The 6,535-nt window shown below is 42.3% G+C and overlaps 1 long non-coding RNA gene across 1 annotated transcript; it reads left to right on the forward strand.

The window, feature by feature from the left end:
- The first annotated feature begins 1,822 nt into the window (after positions 1–1,822).
- Positions 1,823–6,292, forward strand: LOC121754962. Its single transcript, XR_006040593.1, has 4 exons — positions 1,823–1,894; positions 1,961–2,020; positions 2,096–2,159; positions 6,233–6,292. It is a non-coding gene; the product is annotated as an uncharacterized LOC121754962 (long non-coding RNA).
- The last annotated feature ends 243 nt before the right edge of the window (positions 6,293–6,535 follow it).

Raw genomic sequence — 6,535 nt, forward strand, 5'->3', positions numbered from 1 at the left:
CTATTATATTGCTGACATATGATTTATGTCACATTTTTTCAGCAACTTCTTATATGATTTCCTAATAAGTTATGCTACTTCATACGTGATTAAAGTTTTTTCACTATTTACACATTCTAATTATTTAGAATATAAGGTTTGTCATTATCTACATTAATAGATATGAAAATAATAAAATGAGACCATTTCTTCATTATAAAGCTCATTTTCTAGTATTTTTATGTGTTTCTATTTTTTTCTAATTTTTCTTTGTTTTTTACTTTGATTCAGATCAATTTTATTTATTATGAAAATATTTTACGATATTAATTCATAAACTTACAGTCTCTTAATTTCAAATACTATTATTAATAAGAAAAATAATCTAATAACTAAATAGCCAACATCACATGCTTGAATATTTTAAAAATAGTACTCATGTTTCAATTTTACTATGAACGACAAGAAACTGTGCAAATTTATATCTAAAGATTGAATGTATATGAAATTGTATTGAAAATTCTCACCTTTTCAGTTGCATAGCGAAAAACATTTATAGTTGAAAAAACACTCAACCGATGCATCTAATTATACTGTGTTCTTCTCTCCCCCCCCCCCCCCACACATATATATTGTACTCCTACAAGTAATGTGAACTAAGTGGTGAAACCAACCTATCAAATTGGTTCACCAAAACAACAACTAGAATCAAGCCCCCCCTAAACTAATCACTTTATTTTACAAAATTAAATAACCATTAATACTCCCTCCGTCCCAAGCTACTCGCACGTTTCCTGTTTGGCACGGGGATTAAGGAATGAGTGATAGACAAAGTCAAATATTACGGCTGTAGGTGATAATTTTTACTAAAAATGGAAAGAGTGCAAGTAACTTGGGACGCCCAAAAAGGAAATAAGTGCAAGTAGCTTGGGACGGAGGGAGTATAATACTACTCCTATATAAAAGTAAAAATTAGTAATCCAACCACACTTACTAATTAATCCATGCATATCCAATAACCCCAACCCCTTGTCTCTCTACATGGCAAAGGGGCCATCCCCTCTCATCCCCTTGGCCCTAGTGGTCTTGCTCGGCCTCCTCCTCCGCGGCTCGTCACTTCCCCTCTCCCTCGACCTCCACCTCCCCCTCGCCAGCGAGGCAGAGCACGCGGTGTTCATGTGCATTGTGATGATCCCCTTCCTCCTCGTCCTCGCCCTCTACTCGGCCAGCCACACCGTGGTGCTCCCCCTCGCCCTCATCCTCGTGGCCTACACTGTAACGCCCCGTTTTTCAAAACCTAATTTGCGAACCCTAAATACTTGTATTTAATGCAATTGGTTTTTTTCGAGGTCCGTGAATTAATTGTTGCGTGGAATGATTGCTGGACTAGATATTTGTGACATAAATTACTACGCGAATTTAAAATAATTTCTTTCCATGAGGAATAAATATATTGGACTCAACCCGCGAGTTAGATCGGATTAATTGAATAAATGATATAAAGATCCAGTCCGTGATAAATAAATTATGGGCGGCACAATTTAAAATAAAATACAATGGACTGCGAATTAAACTAGCCTAATTAAATATTTTTTTCCTGTTGACTTGGTCTCCAAGGAAATAATTCAAATTTTAATTAAATATTCTATAGAGATTTTCCTCCTCCGTGATGCGATTTTCCTCCTCCGTGATCTGCAAATAAATATCAAATAATTTCAAATTAATCCAAAAAAAAGAGAGAAGAATTCGAAAATTACTCCCCTCAACGCACGATTAAAACCGTTCCCTCTCTCCCCCTATATCTCTCCCATATCTTTTAACCACTCTCCCTCTATATTAATCTTCAAATCAGTTTATTTTTCTTTTCTCTCCTATCGTTCCCTGCAATCAAGAAAGCAAGCTCCATTCTCTCAAGGTAATCTCATAAATTCCTCTCTATTTTTCATGATTCAAACCAACTCATCTAATCTCCTTCCGGCAGAAATCGAGAACCCAACTCGAAGGAGGGAGTCATCGGTTATTTTCTCAAAATCCATTCAAGGTATACACCTTTTCACAAACTCAAAGTAAACTACTCAGTTCCATTCCAGTTTCAAACATGTGCAATCTGTGACAGAAACGGATCTGCCAAGCCCAAAGAAATACTCCTTTTTGCACCCCAAATTCAAGTTCGACAGAAGGTACAAATCCCCACCGCTCAATTTCAAATCATGAACATATATTTTACTCCCAACATAGCATCATACATTAATCTCCCACACAAAGAACTAAATCAATAACACAATCGAGCAATGAACAATTTAATGATACGAACCTATATTATTATTATTTACTTTAGTTATTATTATTATTATTTAGTTTAGATATTATAGGGATTTAGCATATCTCTTTCTATATCTTTGTTTTCTTGTTCATTAAGTCAGTAGCATTATAAATAGGATAGACTGTTATCTTTTTAATCATTCAATGAAATACAATATTATTTTGGCCAAGTCCACTTGTGATTCTTTGAATCCCTAATTCCTTACGCTACCTGCTGCCCGACGGAAGGTCTCCGCGCACAGCCGGAACGTATATCTGATCTGTAGCCGTTGCCCGACGGGTTGGAACCCGCGCACAGCCGCCCAGATCTTTATCTCCGCTGACCCTCACGGGCGCCGGATTATCTTTATCTCGTTATTGTCCGTTTTATCGGATCGTTAGGGATCTAGGTCCTTAACAACTGGTGCTTTCATCCAGAGCTCAGCATCCTCCGTCTGCGTTCATCCATATCCCCAAATAAATCACCACCATTTCTACCACAACCACGATACAGTCCGTCGACATGTCATACGACTATGCCAGCTATTGCCATCGTAAATACAATTTCCCTCAACTCGTGCAGCCGTTTCACCCTTGCCACACCCGACAGCCCACTTGCTGGGACCCACCATGGACCCGTCGGACCACTGCATATCAACATTCTTCATCCTACGAGCTAGATATGTACTCGCCATCACCGCCCAAGCGCCGACCTACCTGTTGGGACCCACCGGCGCAACAGCAGGACCGCGGCTACCCGACCGTTGACCGGCCCCGACGCTCGGAGACGTGCTGGGACCGACCTCGCCCTCGGGAGGAGGTGAGAGCGCGAGTCCAGCCCGCCTCCCACCAGCCCTGCTACTCCACCGAAAAGCCAACGCGAGACCTGTACAGTCAGCCCGCACGTGTGACCAGTCAAACTCCGGAGCAGCCACGCCTGCCGCTAATACGAGTCTCCCAGGCGGAAAAGTCAGAACGGTCCAGGTTGGGTCTCTGCTGGCACTGTCCCGAGAAATGGGTGATGGGACATGTGTGTAAACAACGCATTCTCTGTTATGCGGATGATGGGGATGAGTTTGAGGAGAACATTCAAGATGAGAATTTAACCGAAGAGAAAACTGATAATACTCCCACGATAGTATTCGGTGATGATGTTCTCAATGACATTACCGATGTTCACAATGATGGCGCTCATCTTGATGTTCCAAACAACGAGTCCCCTGGAGAGTTCCTCAAGAACAAAGGGATTGTCAAGAACGACAATGAGCCACCGCAAGTGCTCGTTGGGGTATCTGATGAGAAGATTGGTGAAAAGGAGGAGACATTGCTAGAAGATAAAGAGGAGGATGGTTCTATTGGTGAAGCGGAGAAGATAATCGCCTCACTCAATGTTGTTCAAGTGTCATCCCAAAATGTTATTGGAAATTGTTGGGGCAAGAAAGGAGATGGTGCTTACACCGATTTGCCCGTAATTGCTTGTGTCTATGTGGATTTGAATGTCGGTGATGTTCCAAGTATGAATCATCGATCAACATCGCTCGACAAAGATGCAAGGTTGATCCCTCCGAGTAAGGACATGCCATGCTTGGGCATTCTGGGAAACGTGGACAAGCTTTTCGATTTGGCAAGGAATTTTTCCGACAAAGTTGGGTCTCCTTTGTTGATTTTTTATGGAAGTGAAGACTCATCTGTTCGGTGCGTGTTTGATCCAGGAGGAGTTGCCTCGCCGAAGCTTTTGCTTTCATCTCTCCTTTTTGCTTCGTGGTTCCCACCTTGAGGACAAGGTGAATTTTAACCGTGGGGGAGTTGATACGAACCTATATTATTATTATTTACTTTAGTTATTATTATTATTATTTAGTTTAGATATTATAGGGATTTAGCATATCTCTTTCTATATCTTTGTTTTCTTGTTCATTAATCATTCAATGAAATACAATATTATTTTGGCCAAGTCCACTTGTGATTCTTTGAATCCCTAATTCCTTACGCTACCTGCTGCCCGACGGAAGGTCTCCGCGCACAGCCGGAACGTATATCTGATCTGTAGCCGTTGCCCGACGGGTTGGAACCCGCGCACAGCCGCCCAGATCTTTATCTCCGCTGACCCTCACGGGCGCCGGATTATCTTTATCTCGTTATTGTCCGTTTTATCGGATCGTTAGGGATCTAGGTCCTTAACATTTAACCACCTCTTGCTTGCAATAATTCAATCTTTCGAACACACAAACGAACGGAACTGCAATTCGTAAAAACTTACCTGCGGGGCTGTTTCGAGTTGAATCGGAGTTGTTTTCGGATTGTGCGAGTGTAGTCGGGACTGCCGGAAAGCAGATGGTGGCCTTCTAGCAGAAACGCGCAGCGGAGGAGCCTGACGGCAGAGACCGAACGGCGACCACCTCTCTCGCTACAGCGGCGGAGGCGGGCGAAGGGTGACCCGGCGAGGAGGCTGCGCAACAGCGACGGGTCTGGGCAGCGGCTGCGGCCTGACCCCGCGACGGCGACTCCGGCAAGGAGACTGCACATCAGAGACGATCGGCGAACAGCAGCGGCTGACATCGGCCCTACCATGCCCTCGACGACTCTGTGCAGACGGATCTGGACGGCAACGGAGCAGCGGCGCGACAGCAGCACCGGTTCTCCCGGCGAGCGGTGGTCGCCGGCGTGAGGGTCGACGCGACCGGGGAGCGACGATGGGGCAGCCGGATTTTGGTGAAGACGACGGGATGGAGTTTCCCAATTCTGTCGAAGAGAGAGAGAGATAGGGAGAGAGAGGTGTGGAGATGGTGGAGTGTTGGGCTTGGGCCTCTTTTGATTCATTTAAAAAAATTGGGCCTTTGCTTTACTTAAAGGAAAGTGGGCTTAATAAATTAATTGGGTGATCTATTTTAAGTTTGGGCCTTCTTTTATTAGGGGATTAATTAAATTGAAGACATAAGGCAGGGAAAGAATTAAGTTTTGGGCCGATAATTAATCGTGATGAAATTATTTAATTAAATCCCAAATTAATTATGAAGTATGAATAATTTATCTCAAGCCCGGAATATATATACATAATTTTCTTAACAAAGAGAAATGGTTGCAATAATCCAGTTATGCACATAAATAAATTTTGGGAATTTATTTGACATCGTGGTAGAAAGTACGAGGAGCCAACGGAGGAATTAGGGGCGTAAGTGGCCGCCGAATAATCAATAAAACGGGAAAAAAACGAGATAAACAACTTTAATTAGGAAGCATGCATTTTTATTTGAAAAGTGTGTTGATTTATGTATTATCTAAATATTAAAGGTGAATCATCGCAAGTGAAACGTGATACCAAGGGGAAGAAAGTGCTTGTGAATTAAGCAGTCGAGGTGGGCTTTCTTTTACTAAACTCTTTTACGTTTTCAAAAGTATGATTATGGTGGAATAAGGGTGGTTTAAATTGTTATGTCATGCCATGTTTGTTTTGATGATGAGATTGTTGCCTGATGCCTAGTTTGTGAGTTCGCTCCATTAGGCTATAGGGCTATGTTGAGATTGTTGCCTGATGCCTAGTTTGTGAGTTCGCTCCATTAGGCTATAGGGCTATGTTAAACGAATTCGGGTCTGAGTAGGGCCGCAAACCCTATCAGGCTAGTGTACACAAGTGAGATCGTGAGCCATCCTTGCTAGTCGGCCGGTCTCGTGGGCGAATAGTGTGGCCACACTTTCGTCGCACCATGGAAAGAGGATGTGATTAAATGATGGAAAGATGATGTGATTGAATGATTGATGAGAAAGTGGGGAGATTGTTTTGACTGGCCAGTCTATGAAATTGTTTGTGATACTCGATGATATTTCTTTTCTAAATGTAAAACTCGAGTTCACTATGGTATGGATGACATAACTTTCATCAAATGTTTTCGGCATGAGCCCACTGAGTATATTTCATAGTACTCAGCCCTGCATGTGTTTTCCCTATGTGCAGGTTGAGCGGCGACGAGGATGTGGTGGTGTTGAGCAAGTGAATTTAAGAGATTATTATTGTCTTTGAACCTTGAGTGCCGTTGTGTCTTCACACATGGCGTCACTCTTTCTCTTGGTCGTTTCCGCTGTGTCGCTTCATTTAATTATGTTATATTTGGGCCGACAACTTTAATTATTAGGATAATGGATATTCTTGGTTATTTATTGGGATATTAATTGTTGGTCCAACTTGTGATTGAAACCCTAATTCTTTTCGTCTGTTCATTTAATACTTTTAATCACGATCGCCCGTATTTATTAACCC

This window comes from Salvia splendens, chromosome 11, assembly GCF_004379255.2.
Source record: "Salvia splendens isolate huo1 chromosome 11, SspV2, whole genome shotgun sequence".
NCBI classification, from domain to species: domain Eukaryota; kingdom Viridiplantae; phylum Streptophyta; class Magnoliopsida; order Lamiales; family Lamiaceae; genus Salvia; species Salvia splendens.